General features: G+C 48.7%; 1 protein-coding gene and 1 pseudogene across 1 annotated transcript in view; both read left to right on the top strand.

Moving 5' to 3' along the window:
• LOC148148470 (uncharacterized) overlaps window positions 1-23,751 on the top strand; it is a 108,859-nt gene that overhangs the window by 340 nt on the left and 84,768 nt on the right. The window lies entirely within an intron of this gene.
• LOC148148472 (U2 spliceosomal RNA) lies at window positions 11,962-12,139 on the top strand (annotated as a pseudogene).

Raw genomic sequence — 23,751 nt, 5'->3', positions numbered from 1 at the left:
GTGGTTAGCACTGCTTCCTCACAGTGCGGGAGACACAGGTTCAATTCCCGCCTCAGGTGACTAACTGTGTGGAGTTTGCACATTCTCCCCGTGTCTGGGTGCTCTGGTTTCCTCCCACAGTCCAAAATGTGCAGGTCAGGTGAATTGGCCATGCTAAATTGCCTGTAGTGTTAGGTGCAGGGGTAAATGTAGGGGAATGGGTCTGGGTGGGTGCGCTTCGGCGGTTCGGTGTGGACTTGTTGGGCCGAAGGGCCTGTTTCCAAACTGTAAGTAATCTAATTAACATGGAACCATTCATTCGAATAGCTTACTGTTAGCACTCCAATCAACTTCAGGATCCAGATCTGCTCTGGGCTTTTGCCCGAAACGTCGATTTTGCCTGTCCTCGGATGCTGCCTGAATTGCTGTGCTCTTCCAGCACCACTGATCCAGAATCTGGTTTCCAGCATCTGCAGTCATTGTTTTTACCTCGTTGATTTTAACCCTACTGCGAATCCTCTTGCAAGGATGCCTGCCTTGAAGAAGTTTTCCTCCTCTCTCTACAAGAATCTCAGGGAGTCTCTCTCTCATTGCAACTCCCAGGTCATTTCCTCAGCCCTGAAGCTCTTCAACCATGTCCTGAACTCCTTCCCCACTGACCTATTGTACTCTATGCCACTCTCTCCCCACCCCCACTCTCCTCTAGCTTATCTCTCCACGCTTCAGGCTCTCTGCCTTTATTCCTGATGAAGGGCTTTTGCCCGAAACGTCGATTTTGCCTGTCCTCGGATGCTGCCTGAATTGCTGTGCTCTTCCAGCACCACTGATCCAGAATCTGGTTTCCAGCATCTGCAGTCATTGTTTTTACCTCGTTGATTTTAACCCTACTGCGAATCCTCTTGCAAGGATGCCTGCCTTGAAGAAGTTTTCCTCCTCTCTCTACAAGAATCTCAGGGAGTCTCTCTCTCATTGCAACTCCCAGGTCATTTCCTCAGCCCTGAAGCTCTTCAACCATGTCCTGAACTCCTTCCCCACTGACCTATTGTACTCTATGCCACTCTCTCCCCACCCCCACTCTCCTCTAGCTTATCTCTCCACGCTTCAGGCTCTCTGCCTTTATTCCTGATGAAGGGCTTTTGCCCGAAACGTCGATTTTGCCTGTCCTCGGATGCTGCCTGAATTGCTGTGCTCTTCCAGCACCACTGATCCAGAATCTGGTTTCCAGCATCTGCAGTCATTGTTTTTACCTCCTGGAAGGATGTGCATTGCAATTGACAGACAGTGGAAAAGATAATTGGTGATCTGTCTGGTTTCACTTGAACTGGCCAACACACTCTGCTGGTTTGGTGGAGGGAGGGTGCGAATGGTGCAGGTGAGGGCAGACTCCCCCAGTGGAGACTGGTTAGTAATGCACTTGAAGGAGTTCCAACCAAGTTTGTTCATTATATTCCCAAATCTCATTCAGGATTTCCTGATGATGCTGTATCTGTGTTTAGAATTTTGACCTTTCATAGCTAATTTGGTCAGTTACCCTTGTGAGAGAATGGAACTGAAGGTGTTGTTTTTCATTTTTAGTAGTTCAGTATCTGCTGAGTTTGTCAACAAAGATTCATTTGTTACTTTCCTATTCACCACTGCATTGTGCAAAGCCTTTTCATCAATTAAATCGCTTTGAAATATCCTGTTATGATGCTCAAAATGCATAAAGTTAATTTTCACACAACAAAGTTGTCAGCTGGAATATCTGCACAGTGCTCTGGAGTGATACTTGACCAGGTGACTGTTTTGCCAACTAAGTCACAGAGAGTCTGCAGTTTGGAGCTTTATTAATGTAAGTCAAATTAATTTTGATTTGTTAATGGTTGTATGTTTAAACCAAAACATAGGAGCAAATTGCTGCAGATGCTGGAATCAAAAAATATTCTGATGAAGAGTCACCTCGACTCAAACGTTAGCTTTGAGAGTGTGGTGCTGGAAAGGCACAGCAGGTCAGTCAGCATCAGAGGAGCAGGAGGATCAATGTTTCAGGCAAAAGTGTTGCGTGAGGAATGTTACCTTGCTGTCTGTCCACGGATATCACCTTGATTGACGTTCGAATATTAAGTAACGGATCATGTCCCAGCTGGATAGCTGAAACCAGATGTCTTGCTTGTTGGCTTCTTCAGCTCATGTTTCACCATTTTGATACTTTTCGGGTGGCTGGCTGCTGGTGCCTCAGTTGTAGATTTCACTTTTGAACGTGACTTGTGTAGTTACTAGTTCCTGATGAAGAGCTCATGCTCGGAGCATCGATTCCCCTGCTCCTTGGATGCTGCCTGACCTGCTGTGCTTTTACGACATAGAACATAGAAGATTACAGCGCAGTTGAGGCCCTTCAGCCCTTGATGTTGCGCCAACCTGTCGAACCAATCTGAAGCCCTTCTAAACGACACTATTCTATTTTCGTCCATATGACTATCCAATGACCGTTTAAATGCCCTTAAAGTTGGCGACTCAACTACTGTTGCAGGCAGTGCGTTCCATGCGCCTACTATTCTGAGTGAAGAAACTACCTCTGACATCTGTCCTATACCTATCACCCCTCAATATAAAGCTAAGTCCCCTCAGGCCAGCCATCACCGTCCAAGGAAAAAGGCTATCACTGTCCACCCTGTCTAACCCTTTGATTATCTTATATATCTCAATTAAGTTGCCTCTCAAACTTCTTCTCGCTTAATATATTCTTTTTTAATGCTGCAGTTTCTGCACACAGCTTCTTTCCAGCAGCAATTTGCTGCTGCCTGACATGTGTTTCCACAGCAGTGGCAGTTTTGTGTCTGCGTTTGTGCTTGTCCCTGGGCCACCATTTTGTGAACTCTCAGCCACCATTTTGTGAGGTGTTGACCTTCCTTGGCTGCGAGTTCCATCACGGTTGCCATTCCCAGCACTTTCATTTAAGTGTAGTCACCTTTGCGTCAGTAATCTCTTCTGGATCGCTTCACATCTTACGGCAGGCTGCTACAAAAGGTAGAGTCTCGTGGGATCTGAGGTGAGTCGGCTAGCTGGATACAAAACCGACTCGGGGCGCATTTTTCGGAAAGGAGATCAGTAACTAGTGGCGTCCCGCAGGGCTCAGTGCTAGGACCTTTGTTGTTTGTGACGTGTAAATAAATGATCTGTACAAAGAGCTGTACAAAACTCCAGTTAGGCTACAATTGGGATATCGCGCGCAATGCTGTTCGGCACACTACCAGAAGGACGTGGATGCTTTGGAGAGGGTGCAGAGAAGGTTTACCAGCACGTTGCCTGCCCTGGAGCGCTTCTGCTGTGAGGAGAGATTGAATAAACTTGGATTGTCGTCACTGCAAAGACGGAAGCTGAGGGGCGACCTGATAGTGGTCGACAGCATACTGAGAGGCATCGAAAGGGTGGGGTGGCGAGTCAGTGGGTACAGGTTCACGGTGAGAGGGGGAAAGTGAGAAGGGAAAAGTGCGGGGAAAGGTTTTCACACAGAGGATGGTGGGTGCCTGGAACGCGTTGCCAGTCGAAGCGCTGGAAGCAGGCACATTAGGAACGTGGGTTGGTACATAAGGAACTTGCAGCGTGGGTTGGTACCTGGGACTTCGATGTTGTGGCTATTACGGAGACATGGGTAGAACAGGGACAGGATTGGCTGTTGCAGGTTCCAGGGTTTAAATGTTTTAGTAGGGTCAGAGGTGGGGGTAAAAGAGGGGGAGGTGTGGCATTGCTTGTCAAAGATAGTATTACAGCTGTGGAAAGGACGATGGATGAAGACTCGCCGTCTGAGGTAGTTTGGGCTGAGGTTAGGAATAGGAAAGGTGAGCTCACCCTGTTAGTAATTTTTTACAGGCCTCCTAATAGTCCTAGAAACGTAGAAGAAAGGATTGCGAGGATGATTCAAGAGAAGAGTGAAAGTAATAGGGTGGTTGTTATGGGGGACTTTAACTTTCCTGATATTGATTGGGAAAGCTATAGCTCAAGTTCGTTAGATGGGTCAGTGTTTGTCCAATGTGTGCAGGAGGGTTTCCTGACACAATATGTAGATAGGCCAACAAGAGGTGAGGCCATACTGGATTTGGTTCTGGGTAACGAACCAGGCCAGGTGTTAGAATTAGAGGTAGGTGAGCACTTTGGGGACAGTGACCACAATTCGGTGACTTTTACTCTCGCGATGGAGAGGGATAAGTGTGCACTACAGGGCAAGAGTTATAGCTGGGGGCAGGGAAATTATGATGCGGTGAGGCATGACTTAGGATGTGTGGCTTGGAAAAGTAAGCTTCAAGACAAGGGCGTAACTGATATGTGGAGCTTGTTCAAGGAGCAACTATTGAGTGTCCTTGATAAGTATGTACCCGTCAGGCAGGGAGGAAAGGGTCGTGTGAGGGAGCCGTGGTTTAATAAGGAATTGGAATCCCTTGTTAAATGGAAGAGGGCGGCCTATGTAAAGATGAGGCGTGAAGGTTCAATTGGGGCGATTGAGAGTTATACGGTAGCCAGGAAGGACCTGAAGAGAGAGCTAAGAGCAGCAAGGAGGGGACATGAAAGGGCCTTAGTTGGTAGGATTAGGGAAAACCCTAAGGCTTTCTATAGGTATGTCAGGAATAAAAGAATGACTAGGGTAGGAATAGGTCCAGTCAAGGATAGTCGTGGGAAGTTGCGTGTGGAGGCTGAAGAGATTGGGGAGACATTGAATGAATACTTTTCGTCAGTATTCAATCAGGAACAGGACATTGTTGTCAATGTGAGTACTGAGTCACAATTAAGTAGAATGGATGGCTTTGAGGTATGTAGAGAAGAGGTGTTGGAAATTCTGGAAAGGGTGAAAATAGATAAGTCCCCTGGGCCTGATGGCATTTATCCTAGGATTCTCCGGGAAGCAAGGGAGGAGATTGCAAAGCCATTGGCCTTGATTTTTATGTCCTCGTTGTCTACAGGAGTAGTGCCAGAAGATTGGAGGCTAGCAAATGTGGTTCCCTTGTTCAAGAAGGGGAGTAGGGATAACCCTAGTAACTATTGGCTGGTGAATCTCACTTCTGTTGTGGGCAAAATCTTAGAGAGAATTCTAAGGGATAGGATTTATGAACATCTGGATAGGAATAATGTGATCAAGGATAGTCAGCATGGTTTTGTGAAGGGCAGGTCGTGCCTCACAAACCTTATTGAATTCTTTGAGAAGGTGACTAAGGAGGTGAACGAGGGGAAAGCGGTAGATGTGGTGTATATGGATTTTAGTAAGGCGTTTGATAAGGTTCCTCATGGTGGACTACTGCAAAAAACACGGAGGTATGGCATTGAGGGTGAGTTGGAGGTTTGGATTAGGAGTTGGCTGGCTGGAAGAAGACAGAGGGTAGTAGTTGATGGCAAAGGTTCATCTTGGAGTGCCGTCACTAGCGGTGTTCCGCAAGGATCTGTTTTGGGACCATTGCTGTTTGTCATTTTTATAAATGACCTGGAGGAGGGGTTAGAAGGTTGGGTGAGCAAGTTTGCGGATGATACGAAAGTCGGAGGAGTTGTAGACAGTGAGGAAGGATGTGGCAGGTTACAGCGGGATATAGATAAGCTGCAGAACTGGGCAGAAAGGTGGCAAATGGCGTTCAATGTAGCTAAGTGTGAGGTGATTCACTTTGGTAAGAGTAATAAAAAGATGGGGTACTGGGCTAATGGACGGATACTTGGTAGTGTGGATGAGCAGAGGGATCTTGGTGTCCATGTACACAGATCTTTGAAAGTTGCCACCCAGGTAAATAGTGCGGTGAGGAAGGCATATGGCGTACTGGCTTTTATTGGTAGAGGAATTGAGTTCCGGAGTACTGAGGTCATGTTGCAGTTGTATAAGACTCTGGTGCGTCCGCATCTGGAGTATTGTGTGCAGTTTTGGTCGCCATACTATAGGAAGGTTGTGGAGGCACTGGAACGGGTGCAGAGGAGGTTTACCAGGATGTTGCCTGGTATGGTAGAAAGATCATATGAGGAAAGGCTGAGGCACTTGGGGTTGTTTTCATTGGAGAAAAGAAGGTTTAGGGGTGACTTGATAGAGGTGTACAAGATGATTAGGGGTTTAGATAGGGTCGACAGTGAGAATCTTTTTCCAAGGGGGCATAGCTTTAAATTAAGGGGGGGTAGGTATAGGACAGATGTTAGGGGTAGGTTCTTTACTCAGCGAGTCGTGAGTTCATGGAATGCCCTGCCAGTAGCAGTGGTGGACTCTCCCTCATTATGGGCATTTAAGCAGGCATTGGATAGGCATATGGAGGATAGTGGGCTAGTGTAGGTTAGGTGGGCTTGGATCGGCGCAACATCGAGGGCCGAAGGGCCTGTACTGCGCTGTATTCTTCTATGTTCTATGTTTAAGGCTCACCTTGTTAGACACGTGAACGGGAGGCGGAACGGCGGGACTGAAACCACGTCTGGGCAACAAGTAGCACGTCCAAACAAGGAGTAGGAATCGGCACAGGCTCGCTGGGCCCTGTGTTATCGACCCGACGTGCCAAAGTCTCCGGCCACGTGTATAACTTTGGTGAATTTCTGCAAATACCTTGTAGACGGGGCTGTGACAGGGACCTTATTGGGGTGTCGACGATAATGAGGGCCACGGCGGGCATTTTTGCTGAGTTTGCAGATGGCACAAAGATAGCGAGAGGGACAGGTAGTTTTGAGGAAACGGGCAGGCTGCAGAAGGGCGTGGAGATGAAGGGCGAGTGGGGAAAGAAGTGACCAAGTGTGCGGTTTTGCACTTTGGTAGCAAGAACAATCGGGTAGACGATTTTCTGAACGAGGGAAAGGCTTTGCAAATCTGAAGCGCTGAGGGTCTTGGGAGTCTTAGTTCCAGGTTGTTTCATGATTAACATGCAGGTTCATCCGATGGTTCGGAAGGCAAATGCAGTGTCGGCATTCATTTCAAGCGGGCGAGAAAAAAGGAGCAGAGACGTGCTGCTGAGGCTGCATCAGACTCTGGTCTGACCACAGGTGGAATATCGGGAGCAGTTTTGTGCCCTGTACCAAAGGAAGGGATGCGCTGGTGTTGGAGGGAGTCTAGAGAAGGTTTACAAGCGTGTTCCCCCTGGGGCTGAAGGGTTTGTCACACGAGGTCTCTGGGTCTATACCCGATGGTGTTTCGAAAGGTAAGGCGGGATCTGACTGAACCTTACAGGCTACTGGGAGGCCTGGTCAGAGTGGATGTGAAGAAGATTAGATTAGATTACATTACATTACAGTGTGGAAACAGGCCCTTCGACCCAACAAGTCCACACCGACCCGCCGAAGCGCAACCCACCCATACCCCTACATTTGCCCCTTACCTAACACTACGGGCAATTTAGCATGGCCAATTCACCTGACCTGCACATCTTTGGACTGTGGGAGGAAACCGGAGCACCCGGAGGAAACCCACGCAGGCACGGGGAGAACGTGCAAACTCCACACAGTCAGTCGCCTGAGGCGGGAATTGAACCCGATGATCCCACTAGTAGGCGAGACGAGGACCTGGAAGTACAGCCTCAGGGTGAAGGGTCGTCCCTTCAGGCTGAGATGAGGTTGCATTTAAGACAGAGATAGAGAGGTTCTTGATTATAAGGGGATCAAGGGTTGTGGGGAGAGGGCAGGAGAATCGGGGTTGAGAAACCTGTGAGCCACGACCGAATGGCGGAGCGTGGGCCGAATGGCCCGATTCTGCTCCTACGTCTTATGGGCCGTCAGACCTTCCGTGGTCTTGCGGTCATGACAGAAAGCAGTTGTTTCCCAGAGGGTGGCGGCGGTCTGGAATGCACTGCTTGGGAGGGTAGCGAGGCGGGGAACCTCAAAACCTTGAAAAACTACTTGGATGAGCACTGGAAATGTCATAACCTTTCCTGGCTACGGACCAAGTGCTGGAAAGTGGGACTAGAGCAGACTTAGAGTAGCTTTGTCAGTGCGGACTCGGAGGGCCAAAGGGCCTCTTCTGTACTGTGTGACTGTGTGGGGAAGCTTTCTGATTCCCATCTGTTGATTGAGGCCGCCCCATTGATGCTTCCTGATGCGGAGCAGCCGGATGGATCCAAGTGCGCATTGAAGGTGAGAGGGTGGCAGAGAGCTTCGGAGCCTCCGTCCGTTTGGTTCAGGTTTCGTCTCGTCCTGATGCAAGCATCGATGTACGTGCTCAGTGGCTACCAATAGAGTGAAGGTGCAGTTGATCACTGACTCCACGCGTGGTGCTGCAGGTTGTAATGTCTAGACGAAAACAGAACTCGCTGCACCCTTCGGGAGAAGGGTCACTGGACTCGAAAAAGCGTTAATTCTGCTTTTTCCCCACAGATGCTGAGGTTTTGCTTACTGGGTGTTTTGCTTTATTTTGCATTTTAGACCTTGCTTTTTGATTGCACAGCCACTATCAAACCATTAGCTTGCTGTTAGCGCTGCAATTAGCACTCTTGAATCTTGATTTGCAATTCTAAGGAAGCAGACCGAATTGGAATGTTTGGAGCCGAACCAATAAAGGCTGATTTGCTGTAAATTGATCTTCACATCCCCGCCCCGTCGTGCTATTCATTTGCACGAGGTGGGTTGGGGGATGGGAGTTCACACTTTCCAAGACAAGATGGATTAGTCTGTAAGAGGTACTGTTCGTAAAGGTGAGCGAGCCGAGATTTCCTGACAGTGAGATTTTTCGGTCAGAATTCGAACCTGCTCCAATCATTTGCCTTGTGGGGAGGCAGGGATTTTTCACATTGGTAACAGCTGAGATTTTTAGAACGTCGAACAGAGCAGCGCAACAACAGGCCCTTCGGCAACTGTGAGAAACAAAACTCACTCACAATTCAGCCTGAGACAAAGCCTTGGAAACAAGAACATTTAATTCTTTACGGCCTTGCAAGAACAGGCGTTTTGCTCAAGCAATCAGGCTAGCAAAAGCGCGCGAAAACAAAACATGTAAGCATTCTTATTCAGTTTGCAAGTTGCGGAATCACGCCTCCCTTTTCCCATCCTATCATAAGCCGATTACCTCACTCGTTTTTCTCTAATTTTCCTTATCTGACTACCCTGCTGTCCTTGTCCTTGTCTGTTACAGCCTGTCTGCTATTTTATCCAGTTCCCCTTATCATACTATAAGCTTATTGTGAAATGCCCCTACTGCTACTTTTGTGGTCAGCTACAACACTTTAAAGTTATTTCTTAGTTTACAACTATTTCTTAAACAAAAACCTCTATATTCGTTAAAATCTTAGCCTTAGGTATGCTGCAAGAATCCCGCGACCGTTTGTGTAATGTTCCCCTTCCCCTCCCCCCACAACACCCCGTCACCCATCTGCAAAAACAACATCTCTAACTGCATTTCTAATCTCCCACAAACTGTCAGGGACATTTAAGCTACTGCTCGGCGAGCACACGCTGGACGGCAGTAAATTGAGGGGTGTGTAGGTTAGGTTGATCTTAGATTAAGAAAACTGCTCGGCACGACATCGTGGGCCGAAGGGCCTGTACTGTGCAATGTTCTAACTGCAGGCACATCCACACACATCAAAGACATGGAGGGCTCGGCTGAATCTATTGCTTTCTTCTCTACGTGTCACGTTTCATCGAGGTAGCGTCCTAGGCCCAAGCATCTTCAGCGAGTGGTGAGAATATGCAGTGCACTGCCTGAGAGAGAGGGTGCTGGAGGCAGATTCAATGGTGACTTTGGTCGGAGGGTCGGATACTTATCTGAAGAGAGAATATTTGCTGCAGGGCGAGTGGGACTGGGGAAGTTGCTCGTGCAGAGAGCTGATGCAGACATGACAGGCTGAATGTATCATTCAATGCGTGCAGTTCTGCAGTTGGTTACCGCCTCCTCAAAAACGCTGTGCTGGTCACGTGAGAAGTCACGTAAGCTTAGCCCTGACCCACTTGATTGGTGAGATACTGACGATCTCTACATGACCATGAGACAGTGGTTCACTGACAGGGGAAAAAAAGCAACTGCTGTAAACGGACCTGCTGCTCTCGTTAGAAATCCTGGGAGGACTACGGCGACAGGGAAACTGTCAGCAGTGATCTACAAGTCTTTGAACAGAATCAAGCTGATTGAAAACATGGAGGACAAATGGGACTTGAGGCAGTCCGCGGTATTGTAGTTATCGCTTCTCGGCCTTTTGGCTAAGATCAAGTGTCTGTTCTTATCAGGACGGGGGTCGAGTTGCGAGTCATCAGAGCTAGTGGAGATCATCGCTGGATCGTGATTGGACGTTGGAGGATCGTTTGGTTGTGCTGACCTGCTATTGGTGGATCTTCATGCTGGCTTCGGCCTAACGCCAATTCAGGGACCAGCCAACCTCCGAGCTATGGCCTCAACAGCTGCGCGCAGCCCTGGGCAGGGGGTTCGAAACACCGTCCGGGTGTCTGTCAAGCAGGTGGAGGGCCGTACACCGATGGATCGCATCCTGTTTATTAAGAAGGTATTGCTAGGATGCTGTGGGTTCGCTGCAGCAGACGTGTACTGCCTGCAGGATTTCCCTGGGGCAGGCTACTTTGATGTGACCTTCAGGAGCGTGAAGCAGTGCGAACAGCTCCTGAAGGTCTTCAAGGAGAAGGAAGGGGAGCCGCTGTTCTCCATCTTGTCGGCAACCCCATTGTGTGTGCTTCCTGCACAGAGGAGCCGGGTGGTTACAATCCATATGTACAACCCCTATGTTCCAGCGGCTGATGTCCTGACTTTCCTGGGAAGGTACGTCCAAGTTGAGGGAGAAGCCACCGACGTGATCGACCCCTTTGGGATCTGGACCAGTAAGCGACAGGTCAGAGTGACTCTGAGGGTCGATGGCAATGGGAACATTCTTCACCCACCCTCGAGCTTCGCAATTGGAGGGAACAGAGGCTACCTGACATATGCAGGGCAGCCAAAAGTGTGCCGAGCCTGCGGGAAGTCGGGACATGTGCTGGCGGATTGCAAAGTGACCATCTGCAGGAACTGCAAACAGGAGGGTCACCTGACTAAGGACTGTCAGGAAGAAAAGAGCTGCAACCTGTGCGGAGAGGTGGGCCACGTGTACAAGACCTGCCCAAGACGGGGGGGCCCCACTTACGCACAGATGGCTGGAGGTGGCAAGGCGAGCCGTGGACCCCCAAAGACCAGTAACGTCCACCTAGACAGCAGGGAAACAGAGTCTGGTGGCACCCAGAAAGAAGAACAGGCTGGAGTAGAGGAGGTGGCAGCCAGCGGAGAGACACAGCAGCTGATCCTAGCTCTCGCTGGGCAGATGGAAGCAATGGAGGAGGAGCTAATCGAGCAGGCAGAGGAGTGGATACCTGTTATAAACAGGAAGAGAAAATCCGGCCACGCCCACAAAGCCTTCGAGCAAAGGGGGAAAAGACAGCTGCACGAGGGAGGGACGGCCAGCTCTTCGGATGGGGAAGACGGGCACAAAGAACATCATCACCACCAGAAGAAGAGACAGAGTGCCGTAGATAAAGAGGAGGGCATTTCCTCCCAACCAGGAAACAACGGACCCCCTGAAGTCCACCCTCCACCCAGTGAGAACCAGGGGGTACCCACTGTCCCACAACTACAGGTAACTGAGAGCTGCGATCCTCTGACAGTCCCATTGTCAGACACAGAACTGGACGGTGCGGACCCTTGCCTTGGCTCAATGACACCAGAGCAGGTAAATGACCCCAGTGAGGGCCTGGATAGCTACCTCAGCCCAGCGAAGGTCCAGCAGTTTGTGCACACCATGGGGATGCAGACAGCTACCCCAGAGACAGGACAGTCAAATGGACAATGGTAACCCCATAAACTGGGGGTTAAAGACGTTTTTCCTTTGCTCTCATATAACAGGGCACCCACTCAGTAGGTGGGTTCCGCTGAAGCCACAGCTAAATAATAAGAGACTGGATGGTTAATGAAGGGAACTGTAAATAGGATAACTGTAAATTTGAGTAATTCAATCTGTTCTTTACGACATGGAATGTATATATTTATGAACGATATGACAAATTGTACAAGTACCAAAGATTTATTTATATGAATAAAGTATATTTTGAAATAAAAAAAAAAAAATCTGTTCTTATCAGTTTAATATCTGATACGTCCCTTATCTGGGGACCATATATTAAATTGATTTTTGGAGCAGGGAGATGGAATAGGGGCTTGCTCCGTCCACTCCACGCATCGACCTGGTATTGCAGTACCTCCGGGAACGGTGCACCCCTCATCTATAAATCTAAAAACAGCTTCATGTTTATAACTCAGGCTTTCGGTGCTTTGTGTCTGCTGGATGGGTTTGAGTACCAAGTGCTTCATTTCTCACACCTCACATCCAACCGGGCGTGAGTCGATTCAAACTCGTCTGTTCTAAGGTGGCTGCTCAGCTCCCGCTCCCTATCCTTCTCTCGCCATCTCTGTCTCTTGCGCACCTTGACACTTGCTCTCAATGTCATCCCCTCGGACCCCTGCTGCGTGCTGCACCTTCCCGCCAACGCCGGGCCCCGATCACACCACATGGTGTCAGAATTTGGGAGTCGCAGCAACCGTAGCTGCCCACCAGCTTTTCATACTCGCGAGCGACATTTCAGAAAAACAAGAGAAGGTCAACTGTGCTACGTTGCTGCATGCTGCTGGGGATGAAGCTATCTCGGGGTTCAGTCGTTTTGATTTTGATGACTTGAAAGAGAGATTTCGAGAACACTGTGAGCTAGGACAAAAATCATCGGGACGTATTTAAGGCACATGCTTTTCATCAGACTGCAAGGGCAGGCGGAATCGATAGGTACGTATGTGACTGACCGGAAAAACGAGGCAAAGGACTGTGAGTTTCAGCCATTTTCCGATTCACGGAGCCGCGACAGAATCGTGTGTGCTATCACGAATGACTGAGTCAGAGGCAGGTTACTCAGAGAGTCAATTCTCACTGGGAAAAGCAAAGAGACAGCACTAACTCGACAACAGCACGTGAGAAAACGTAGAACAAACAAACCAATGTTTGCTGACCGGAACTGGCCTGGAAAGATAATAAGGCAGGTAGGAGCACTGCAGATTATCCGGCACCTGGGCTGTGTACGCAGGGACTGGCACAACACCCCCTTGCCTTCTTTTGCACTTAGAATGCTGCCAGTTCTGGCTGAGGCAGCAAAGTCAGTCTCACACAAGCAGCGTGTGCCAGCTGTCTGTGACAACAAATTCCAAAGACTCACAACCCTCTGAGAGAAGACGTTTCTCCTGATCTCACTCTTAAATTGGTGCCTCTTTATTCTGTTCAGTTCTAGACACTCCCATGAGGGAAAATGTCCTCTCAGCATTTACCCTGTCGAGCCACGTAAGAATCCAATATGTTTCAATAAGATTGTGTCTCATTCATTTAAACTCAGGATCTACACTCATCTGGAGGTAGGGTTTACCGGGCTCAGTTTTACTGAAAAGCTGACCTCCGGCTAGTTCAGCAAATAGGTCGTTGAGCAAAGGGAAAGGAAACCGCCTAGCACACACCAGCAGGTGAACTGTTGCAGCATGATATTGCGGCTCCGGCACTCAATCCCTCTACGAATGAAACCTAACAGCCTTCTTAACAGCACTATCCACTTGGGTGGCAACTTTCAGGGATCTATGTACATGGGACTCCAAGATCCCTCTGCACATCCACACTACCAAGAATCTTTCCATCGACCCAGTACTCTGCCTTCCTGTTATTCTTCCCAAAGTGCATCACCTCACATTTAGCTGCATTGAACTCCATTTGCCACCTCTCAGCCCAATTCTGCAGTTTATCCAAGTCCCCCTGCAACCTGTAACATTCTTCCACACTGACCACCACTCCACCGACTTTAGCGTCGTCTGCAAATTTACTAATCCATCCACCTATGTTATGCCTGCATCTAAGTCATTTATAAAAATGACAAACAGCAGTGGTCCCAAAACAGACCCTTGTGGCACACCACTAGTAACCGGACTCCAGGCTGAATATTTTCCATCAACCACCACCCGCTGCCTTCTTTCAGAAAGCCAGTTTCTAAGCCAAGCTGCTAAATCACCCTCAGTTCCATGCCTCTGCATTTTCTCCAACAGCCTACCACGTGGAACCTTATCAAAGGCTCCCGGCGTCCTGCTTCTCTATCCCATTGAAAACAATAGCGTGCTTCTTTAGAATTCTTGATCAGTCACTCTCAGAATCTTGACAAGTGATTGCCTTCGGCCCAGTTGAGTTTGATTCTGTCCAACCACATTCTTGCCCATAAAGCTCTAAGATTTCCTTTGTTGACGCGCAGGCTGTGTCTTCAGACTGACCGTATAACTGAACGTTCCCACCGTGAAAGCACCTGTGTGTGTTCCTCGCTCAGTTTCTGAAGGTTGCAGCGCAACGTGACTCAGCCGTATCAATGAAACCGGTGTCCACCTCCATTCTTACCGGTTTGCCGTTCAGTAAGGGAGCGACCGGGGCGTCGGCAGCTATCGCCAGTATCTGTAACAACAACACCTCATTGGTTTGTGCGCCTGGGCTTTTGTCTTCTTGCCCTTTTTGTACCATTTAGGATTTCTTCCTGTACTTTCGCTGCAGGTTATTGGTACTTTCTCCCCCGAGCGCACCCACTTAATATATTCTTTTTTAATGCTGCAGTTTCTGCACACAGCTTCTTTCCAGCAGCAATTTGCTGCTGCCTGACATGTGTTTCCACAGCAGTGGCAGTTTTGTGTCTGCGTTTGTGCTTGTCCCTGGGCCACCATTTTGTGAACTCTCAGCCACCATTTTGTGAGGTGTTGACCTTCCTTGGCTGCGAGTTCCATCACGGTTGCCATTCCCAGCACTTTCATTTAAGTGTAGTCACCTTTGCGTCAGTAATCTCTTCTGGATCGCTTCACATCTTACGGCAGGCTGCTACAAAAGGTAGAGTCTCGTGGGATCTGAGGTGAGTCGGCTAGCTGGATACAAAACCGACTCGGGGCGCATTTTTCGGAAAGGAGATCAGTAACTAGTGGCGTCCCGCAGGGCTCAGTGCTAGGACCTTTGTTGTTTGTGACGTGTAAATAAATGATCTGTACAAAGAGCTGTACAAAACTCCAGTTAGGCTACAATTGGGATATCGCGCGCAATGCTGTTCGGCACACTACCAGAAGGACGTGGATGCTTTGGAGAGGGTGCAGAGAAGGTTTACCAGCACGTTGCCTGCCCTGGAGCGCTTCTGCTGTGAGGAGAGATTGAATAAACTTGGATTGTCGTCACTGCAAAGACGGAAGCTGAGGGGCGACCTGATAGTGGTCGACAGCATACTGAGAGGCATCGAAAGGGTGGGGTGGCGAGTCAGTGGGTACAGGTTCACGGTGAGAGGGGGAAAGTGAGAAGGGAAAAGTGCGGGGAAAGGTTTTCACACAGAGGATGGTGGGTGCCTGGAACGCGTTGCCAGTCGAAGCGCTGGAAGCAGGCACATTAGGAACGTGGGTTGGTACATTAGGAACTTGCAGCGTGGGTTGGTACCTGGGACTTCGATGTTGTGGCTATTACGGAGACATGGGTAGAACAGGGACAGGATTGGCTGTTGCAGGTTCCAGGGTTTAAATGTTTTAGTAGGGTCAGAGGTGGGGGTAAAAGAGGGGGAGGTGTGGCATTGCTTGTCAAAGATAGTATTACAGCTGTGGAAAGGACGATGGATGAAGACTCGCCGTCTGAGGTAGTTTGGGCTGAGGTTAGGAATAGGAAAGGTGAGCTCACCCTGTTAGTAATTTTTTACAGGCCTCCTAATAGTCCTAGAAACGTAGAAGAAAGGATTGCGAGGATGATTCAAGAGAAGAGTGAAAGTAATAGGGTGGTTGTTATGGGGGACTTTAACTTTCCTGATATTGATTGGGAAAGCTATAGCTCAAGTTCGTTAGATGGGTCAGTGTTTGTCCAATGTGTGCAGGAGGGTTTCCTGACACAATATGTAGATAGGCCAACAAGAGGTGAGGCCATACTGGATTTGGTTCTGGGTAACGAACCAGGCCAGGTGTTAGAATTAGAGGTAGGTGAGCACTTTGGGGACAGTGACCACAATTCGGTGACTTTTACTCTCGCGATGGAGAGGGATAAGTGTGCACTACAGGGCAAGAGTTATAGCTGGGGGCAGGGAAATTATGATGCGGTGAGGCATGACTTAGGATGTGTGGCTTGGAAAAGTAAGCTTCAAGACAAGGGCGTAACTGATATGTGGAGCTTGTTCAAGGAGCAACTATTGAGTGTCCTTGATAAGTATGTACCCGTCAGGCAGGGAGGAAAGGGTCGTGTGAGGGAGCCGTGGTTTAATAAGGAATTGGAATCCCTTGTTAAATGGAAGAGGGCGGCCTATGTAAAGATGAGGCGTGAAGGTTCAATTGGGGCGATTGAGAGTTATACGGTAGCCAGGAAGGACCTGAAGAGAGAGCTAAGAGCAGCAAGGAGGGGACATGAAAGGGCCTTAGTTGGTAGGATTAGGGAAAACCCTAAGGCTTTCTATAGGTATGTCAGGAATAAAAGAATGACTAGGGTAGGAATAGGTCCAGTCAAGGATAGTCGTGGGAAGTTGCGTGTGGAGGCTGAAGAGATTGGGGAGACATTGAATGAATACTTTTCGTCAGTATTCAATCAGGAACAGGACATTGTTGTCAATGTGAGTACTGAGTCACAATTAAGTAGAATGGATGGCTTTGAGGTATGTAGAGAAGAGGTGTTGGAAATTCTGGAAAGGGTGAAAATAGATAAGTCCCCTGGGCCTGATGGCATTTATCCTAGGATTCTCCGGGAAGCAAGGGAGGAGATTGCAGAGCCATTGGCCTTGATTTTTATGTCCTCGTTGTCTACAGGAGTAGTGCCAGAAGATTGGAGGCTAGCAAATGTGGTTCCCTTGTTCAAGAAGGGGAGTAGGGATAACCCTAGTAACTATTGGCTGGTGAGTCTCACTTCTGTTGTGGGCAAAATCTTAGAGAGAATTCTAAGGGATAGGATTTATGAACATCTGGATAGGAATAATGTGATCAAGGATAGTCAGCATGGTTTTGTGAAGGGCAGGTCGTGCCTCACAAACCTTATTGAATTCTTTGAGAAGGTGACTAAGGAGGTGAACGAGGGGAAAGCGGTAGATGTGGTGTATATGGATTTTAGTAAGGCGTTTGATAAGGTTCCTCATGGTGGACTACTGCAAAAAACACGGAGGTATGGCATTGAGGGTGAGTTGGAGGTTTGGATTAGGAGTTGGCTGGCTGGAAGAAGACAGAGGGTAGTAGTTGATGGCAAAGGTTCATCTTGGAGTGCCGTCACTAGCGGTGTTCCGCAAGGATCTGTTTTGGGACCATTGCTGTTTGTCATTTTTATAAATGACCTGGAGGAGGGGTTAGAAGGTTGGGTGAGCAAGTTTGCGGATGATACGAAAGTCGGAGGAGTTGTAGACAGTGAGGAAGGATGTGGCAGGTTACAGCGGGATATAGATAAGCTGCAGAACTGGGCAGAAAGGTGGCAAATGGCGTTCAATGTAGCTAAGTGTGAGGTGATTCACTTTGGTAAGAGTAATAAAAAGATGGGGTACTGGGCTAATGGACGGATACTTGGTAGTGTGGATGAGCAGAGGGATCTTGGTGTCCATGTACACAGATCTTTGAAAGTTGCCACCCAGGTAAATAGTGCGGTGAAGAAGGCATATGGCGTACTGGCTTTTATTGGTAGAGGAATTGAGTTCCGGAGTACTGAGGTCATGTTGCAGTTGTATAAGACTCTGGTGCGTCCGCATCTGGAGTATTGTGTGCAGTTTTGGTCGCCATACTATAGGAAGGATGTGGAGGCACTGGAACGGGTGCAGAGGAGGTTTACCAGGATGTTGCCTGGTATGGAAGGAAAATCGTATGAGGAAAGACTGAGGCACTTGGGGCTGTTTTCACTAGAGAAAAGAAGGTTTAGGGGTGACTTGATTGAGGTGTACAAGATGATTAGGGGGTTAGATAGGGTCGACAGTATGAACCTTTTCCCGCGTATTGAGTCGGGTATTACAAGGGGGCATAGCTTTAAATTAAGGGGGGGTAGATATAGGACTGATGTTAGGGGTAGGTTCTTCACTCAGCGAGTCGTTAGTTCATGGAATGCCCTGCCAGTAACAGTGGTGGACTCTCCCTCTTTATGGGCATTTAAGAGGGCATTGGATAGGTATATGGAGGATAGTGGGTTAGTGTAGTTTAGGTGGGCTTGGATCGGCGCAACATCGAGGGCCCAAGGGCCTGTACTGCGCTGTATTCTTCTATGTTCTATGTTCTATGTAACTGATATGTGGAGCTTGTTCAAGGAGCAACTATTGAGTGTCCTTGATAAGTATGTACCCGTCAGGCAGGGAGGAAAGGGTCGTGTGAGGGAGCCGTGGTTTAATAAGGAATTGGAATCCCTTGTTAAATGGAAGAGGGCGGCCTATGTAAAGATGAGGCGTGAAGGTTCAATTGGGGCGATTGAGAGTTATACGGTAGCCAGGAAGGACCTGAAGAGAGAGCTAAGAGCAGCAAGGAGGGGACATGAAAGGGCCTTAGTTGGTAGGATTAGGGAAAACCCTAAGGCTTTCTATAGGTATGTCAGGAATAAAAGAATGACTAGGGTAGGAATAGGTCCAGTCAAGGATAGTCGTGGGAAGTTGCGTGTGGAGGCTGAAGAGATTGGGGAGACATTGAATGAATACTTTTCGTCAGTATTCAATCAGGAACAGGACATTGTTGTCAATGTGAGTACTGAGTCACAATTAAGTAGAATGGATGGCTTTGAGGTATGTAGAGAAGAGGTGTTGGAAATTCTGGAAAGGGTGAAAATAGATAAGTCCCCTGGGCCTGATGGCATTTATCCTAGGATTCTCCGGGAAGCAAGGGAGGAGATTGCAGAGCCATTGGCCTTGATTTTTATGTCCTCGTTGTCTACAGGAGTAGTGCCAGAAGATTGGAGGCTAGCAAATGTGGTTCCCTTGTTCAAGAAGGGGAGTAGGGATAACCCTAGTAACTATTGGCTGGTGAGTCTCACTTCTGTTGTGGGCAAAATCTTAGAGAGAATTCTAAGGGATAGGATTTATGAACATCTGGATAGGAATAATGTGATCAAGGATAGTCAGCATGGTTTTGTGAAGGGCAGGTCGTGCCTCACAAACCTTATTGAATTCTTTGAGAAGGTGACTAAGGAGGTGAACGAGGGGAAAGCGGTAGATGTGGTGTATATGGATTTTAGTAAGGCGTTTGATAAGGTTCCTCATGGTGGACTACTGCAAAAAACACGGAGGTATGGCATTGAGGGTGAGTTGGAGGTTTGGATTAGGAGTTGGCTGGCTGGAAGAAGACAGAGGGTAGTAGTTGATGGCAAAGGTTCATCTTGGAGTGCCGTCACTAGCGGTGTTCCGCAAGGATCTGTTTTGGGACCATTGCTGTTTGTCATTTTTATAAATGACCTGGAGGAGGGGTTAGAAGGTTGGGTGAGCAAGTTTGCGGATGATACGAAAGTCGGAGGAGTTGTAGACAGTGAGGAAGGATGTGGCAGGTTACAGCGGGATATAGATAAGCTGCAGAACTGGGCAGAAAGGTGGCAAATGGCGTTCAATGTAGCTAAGTGTGAGGTGATTCACTTTGGTAAGAGTAATAAAAAGATGGGGTACTGGGCTAATGGACGGATACTTGGTAGTGTGGATGAGCAGAGGGATCTTGGTGTCCATGTACACAGATCTTTGAAAGTTGCCACCCAGGTAAATAGTGCGGTGAGGAAGGCATATGGCGTACTGGCTTTTATTGGTAGAGGAATTGAGTTCCGGAGTACTGAGGTCATGTTGCAGTTGTATAAGACTCTGGTGCGTCCGCATCTGGAGTATTGTGTGGCAGTTTTGGTCGCCATACTATAGGAAGGATGTGGAGGCACTGGAACGGGTGCAGAGGAGGTTTACCAGGATGTTGCCTGGTATGGTAGAGAGATCATATGAGGAAAGGCTGAGGCACTTGGGGTTGTTTTCATTGGAGAAAAGAAGGTTTAGGGGTGACTTGATAGAGGTGTACAAGATGATTAGGGGTTTAGATAGGGTCGACAGTGAGAATCTTTTTCCAAGGGGGCATAGCTTTAAATTAAGGGGGGGTAGGTATAGGACAGATGTTAGGGGTAGGTTCTTTACTCAGCGAGTCGTGAGTTCATGGAATGCCCTGCCAGTAGCAGTGGTGGACTCTCCCTCATTATGGGCATTTAAGCAGGCATTGGATAGGCATATGGAGGATAGTGGGCTAGTGTAGGTTAGGTGGGCTTGGATCGGCGCAACATCGAGGGCCGAAGGGCCTGTACTGCGCTGAATTCTTCTATGTTCTATGTTTAAGGCTCACCTTGTTAGACACGTGAACGGGAGGCGGAACGGCGGGACTGAAACCACGTCTGGGCAACAAGTAGCACGTCCAAACAAGGAGTAGGAATCGGCACAGGCTCGCTGGGCCCTGTGTTATCGACCCGACGTGCCAAAGTCTCCGGCCACGTGTATAACTTTGGTGAATTTCTGCAAATACCTTGTAGACGGGGCTGTGACAGGGACCTTATTGGGGTGTCGACGATAATGAGGGCCACGGCGGGCATTTTTGCTGAGTTTGCAGATGGCACAAAGATAGCGAGAGGGACAGGTAGTTTTGAGGAAACGGGCAGGCTGCAGAAGGGCGTGGAGATGAAGGGCGAGTGGGGAAAGAAGTGACCAAGTGTGCGGTTTTGCACTTTGGTAGCAAGAACAATCGGGTAGACGATTTTCTGAACGAGGGAAAGGCTTTGCAAATCTGAAGCGCTGAGGGTCTTGGGAGTCTTAGTTCCAGGTTGTTTCATGATTAACATGCAGGTTCATCCGATGGTTCGGAAGGCAAATGCAGTGTCGGCATTCATTTCAAGCGGGCGAGAAAAAAGGAGCAGAGACGTGCTGCTGAGGCTGCATCAGACTCTGGTCTGACCACAGGTGGAATATCGGGAGCAGTTTTGTGCCCTGTACCAAAGGAAGGGATGCGCTGGTGTTGGAGGGAGTCTAGAGAAGGTTTACAAGCGTGTTCCCCCTGGGGCTGAAGGGTTTGTCACACGAGGTCTCTGGGTCTATACCCGATGGTGTTTCGAAAGGTAAGGCGGGATCTGACTGAACCTTACAGGCTACTGGGAGGCCTGGTCAGAGTGGATGTGAAGAAGATTAGATTAGATTACATTACATTACAGTGTGGAAACAGGCCCTTCGACCCAACAAGTCCACACCGACCCGCCGAAGCGCAACCCACCCATACCCCTACATTTGCCCCTTACCTAACACTACGGGCAATTTAGCATGGCCAATTCACCTGACCTGCACATCTTTGGACTGTGGGAGGAAACCGGAGCACCCGGAGGAAACCCACGCAGGCACGGGGAGAACGTGCAAACTCCACACAGTCAGTCGCCTGAGGCGGGAATTGAACCCGATGATCCCACTAGTAGGCGAGACGAGGACCTGGAAGTACAGCCTCAGGGTGAAGGGTCGTCCCTTCAGGCTGAGATGAGGTTGCATTTAAGACAGAGATAGAGAGGTTCTTGATTATAAGGGGATCAAGGGTTGTGGGGAGAGGGCAGGAGAATCGGGGTTGAGAAACCTGTGAGCCACGACCGAATGGCGGAGCGTGGGCCGAATGGCCCGATTCTGCTCCTACGTCTTATGGGCCGTCAGACCTTCCGTGGTCTTGCGGTCATGACAGAAAGCAGTTGTTTCCCAGAGGGTGGCGGCGGTCTGGAATGCACTGCTTGGGAGGGTAGCGAGGCGGGGAACCTCAAAACCTTGAAAAACTACTTGGATGAGCACTGGAAATGTCATAACCTTTCCTGGCTACGGACCAAGTGCTGGAAAGTGGGACTAGAGCAGACTTAGAGTAGCTTTGTCAGTGCGGACTCGGAGGGCCAAAGGGCCTCTTCTGTACTGTGTGACTGTGTGGGGAAGCTTTCTGATTCCCATCTGTTGATTGAGGCCGCCCCATTGATGCTTCCTGATGCGGAGCAGCCGGATGGATCCAAGTGCGCATTGAAGGTGAGAGGGTGGCAGAGAGCTTCGGAGCCTCCGTCCGTTTGGTTCAGGTTTCGTCTCGTCCTGATGCAAGCATCGATGTACGTGCTCAGTGGCTACCAATAGAGTGAAGGTGCAGTTGATCACTGACTCCACGCGTGGTGCTGCAGGTTGTAATGTCTAGACGAAAACAGAACTCGCTGCACCCTTCGGGAGAAGGGTCACTGGACTCGAAAAAGCGTTAATTCTGCTTTTTCCCCACAGATGCTGAGGTTTTGCTTACTGGGTGTTTTGCTTTATTTTGCATTTTAGACCTTGCTTTTTGATTGCACAGCCACTATCAAACCATTAGCTTGCTGTTAGCGCTGCAATTAGCACTCTTGAATCTTGATTTGCAATTCTAAGGAAGCAGACCGAATTGGAATGTTTGGAGCCGAACCAATAAAGGCTGATTTGCTGTAAATTGATCTTCACATCCCCGCCCCGTCGTGCTATTCATTTGCACGAGGTGGGTTGGGGGATGGGAGTTCACACTTTCCAAGACAAGATGGATTAGTCTGTAAGAGGTACTGTTCGTAAAGGTGAGCGAGCCGAGATTTCCTGACAGTGAGATTTTTCGGTCAGAATTCGAACCTGCTCCAATCATTTGCCTTGTGGGGAGGCAGGGATTTTTCACATTGGTAACAGCTGAGATTTTTAGAACGTCGAACAGAGCAGCGCAACAACAGGCCCTTCGGCAACTGTGAGAAACAAAACTCACTCACAATTCAGCCTGAGACAAAGCCTTGGAAACAAGAACATTTAATTCTTTACGGCCTTGCAAGAACAGGCGTTTTGCTCAAGCAATCAGGCTAGCAAAAGCGCGCGAAAACAAAACATGTAAGCATTCTTATTCAGTTTGCAAGTTGCGGAATCACGCCTCCCTTTTCCCATCCTATCATAAGCCGATTACCTCACTCGTTTTTCTCTAATTTTCCTTATCTGACTACCCTGCTGTCCTTGTCCTTGTCTGTTACAGCCTGTCTGCTATTTTATCCAGTTCCCCTTATCATACTATAAGCTTATTGTGAAATGCCCCTACTGCTACTTTTGTGGTCAGCTACAACACTTTAAAGTTATTTCTTAGTTTACAACTATTTCTTAAACAAAAACCTCTATATTCGTTAAAATCTTAGCCTTAGGTATGCTGCAAGAATCCCGCGACCGTTTGTGTAATGTTCCCCTTCCCCTCCCCCCACAACACCCCGTCACCCATCTGCAAAAACAACATCTCTAACTGCATTTCTAATCTCCCACAAACTGTCAGGGACATTTAAGCTACTGCTCGGCGAGCACACGCTGGACGGCAGTAAATTGAGGGGTGTGTAGGTTAGGTTGATCTTAGATTAAGAAAACTGCTCGGCACGACATCGTGGGCCGAAGGGCCTGTACTGTGCAATGTTCTAACTGCAGGCACATCCACACACATCAAAGACATGGAGGGCTCGGCTGAATCTATTGCTTTCTTCTCTACGTGTCACGTTTCATCGAGGTAGCGTCCTAGGCCCAAGCATCTTCAGCGAGTGGTGAGAATATGCAGTGCACTGCCTGAGAGAGAGGGTGCTGGAGGCAGATTCAATGGTGACTTTGGTCGGAGGGTCGGATACTTATCTGAAGAGAGAATATTTGCTGCAGGGCGAGTGGGACTGGGGAAGTTGCTCGTGCAGAGAGCTGATGCAGACATGACAGGCTGAATGTATCATTCAATGCGTGCAGTTCTGCAGTTGGTTACCGCCTCCTCAAAAACGCTGTGCTGGTCACGTGAGAAGTCACGTAAGCTTAGCCCTGACCCACTTGATTGGTGAG

This window comes from Chiloscyllium plagiosum, unplaced genomic scaffold (genome assembly GCF_037043375.1).
Source record: "Chiloscyllium plagiosum isolate Xiang-an unplaced genomic scaffold, Cpla_swu_hap1 HiC_scaffold_12, whole genome shotgun sequence".
NCBI classification, from domain to species: Eukaryota; Metazoa; Chordata; class Chondrichthyes; order Orectolobiformes; family Hemiscylliidae; genus Chiloscyllium; species Chiloscyllium plagiosum.
The sequence above is the reverse complement of the archived record's forward strand: the minus strand, read 5'-3'. Positions and strand labels throughout refer to the sequence as shown.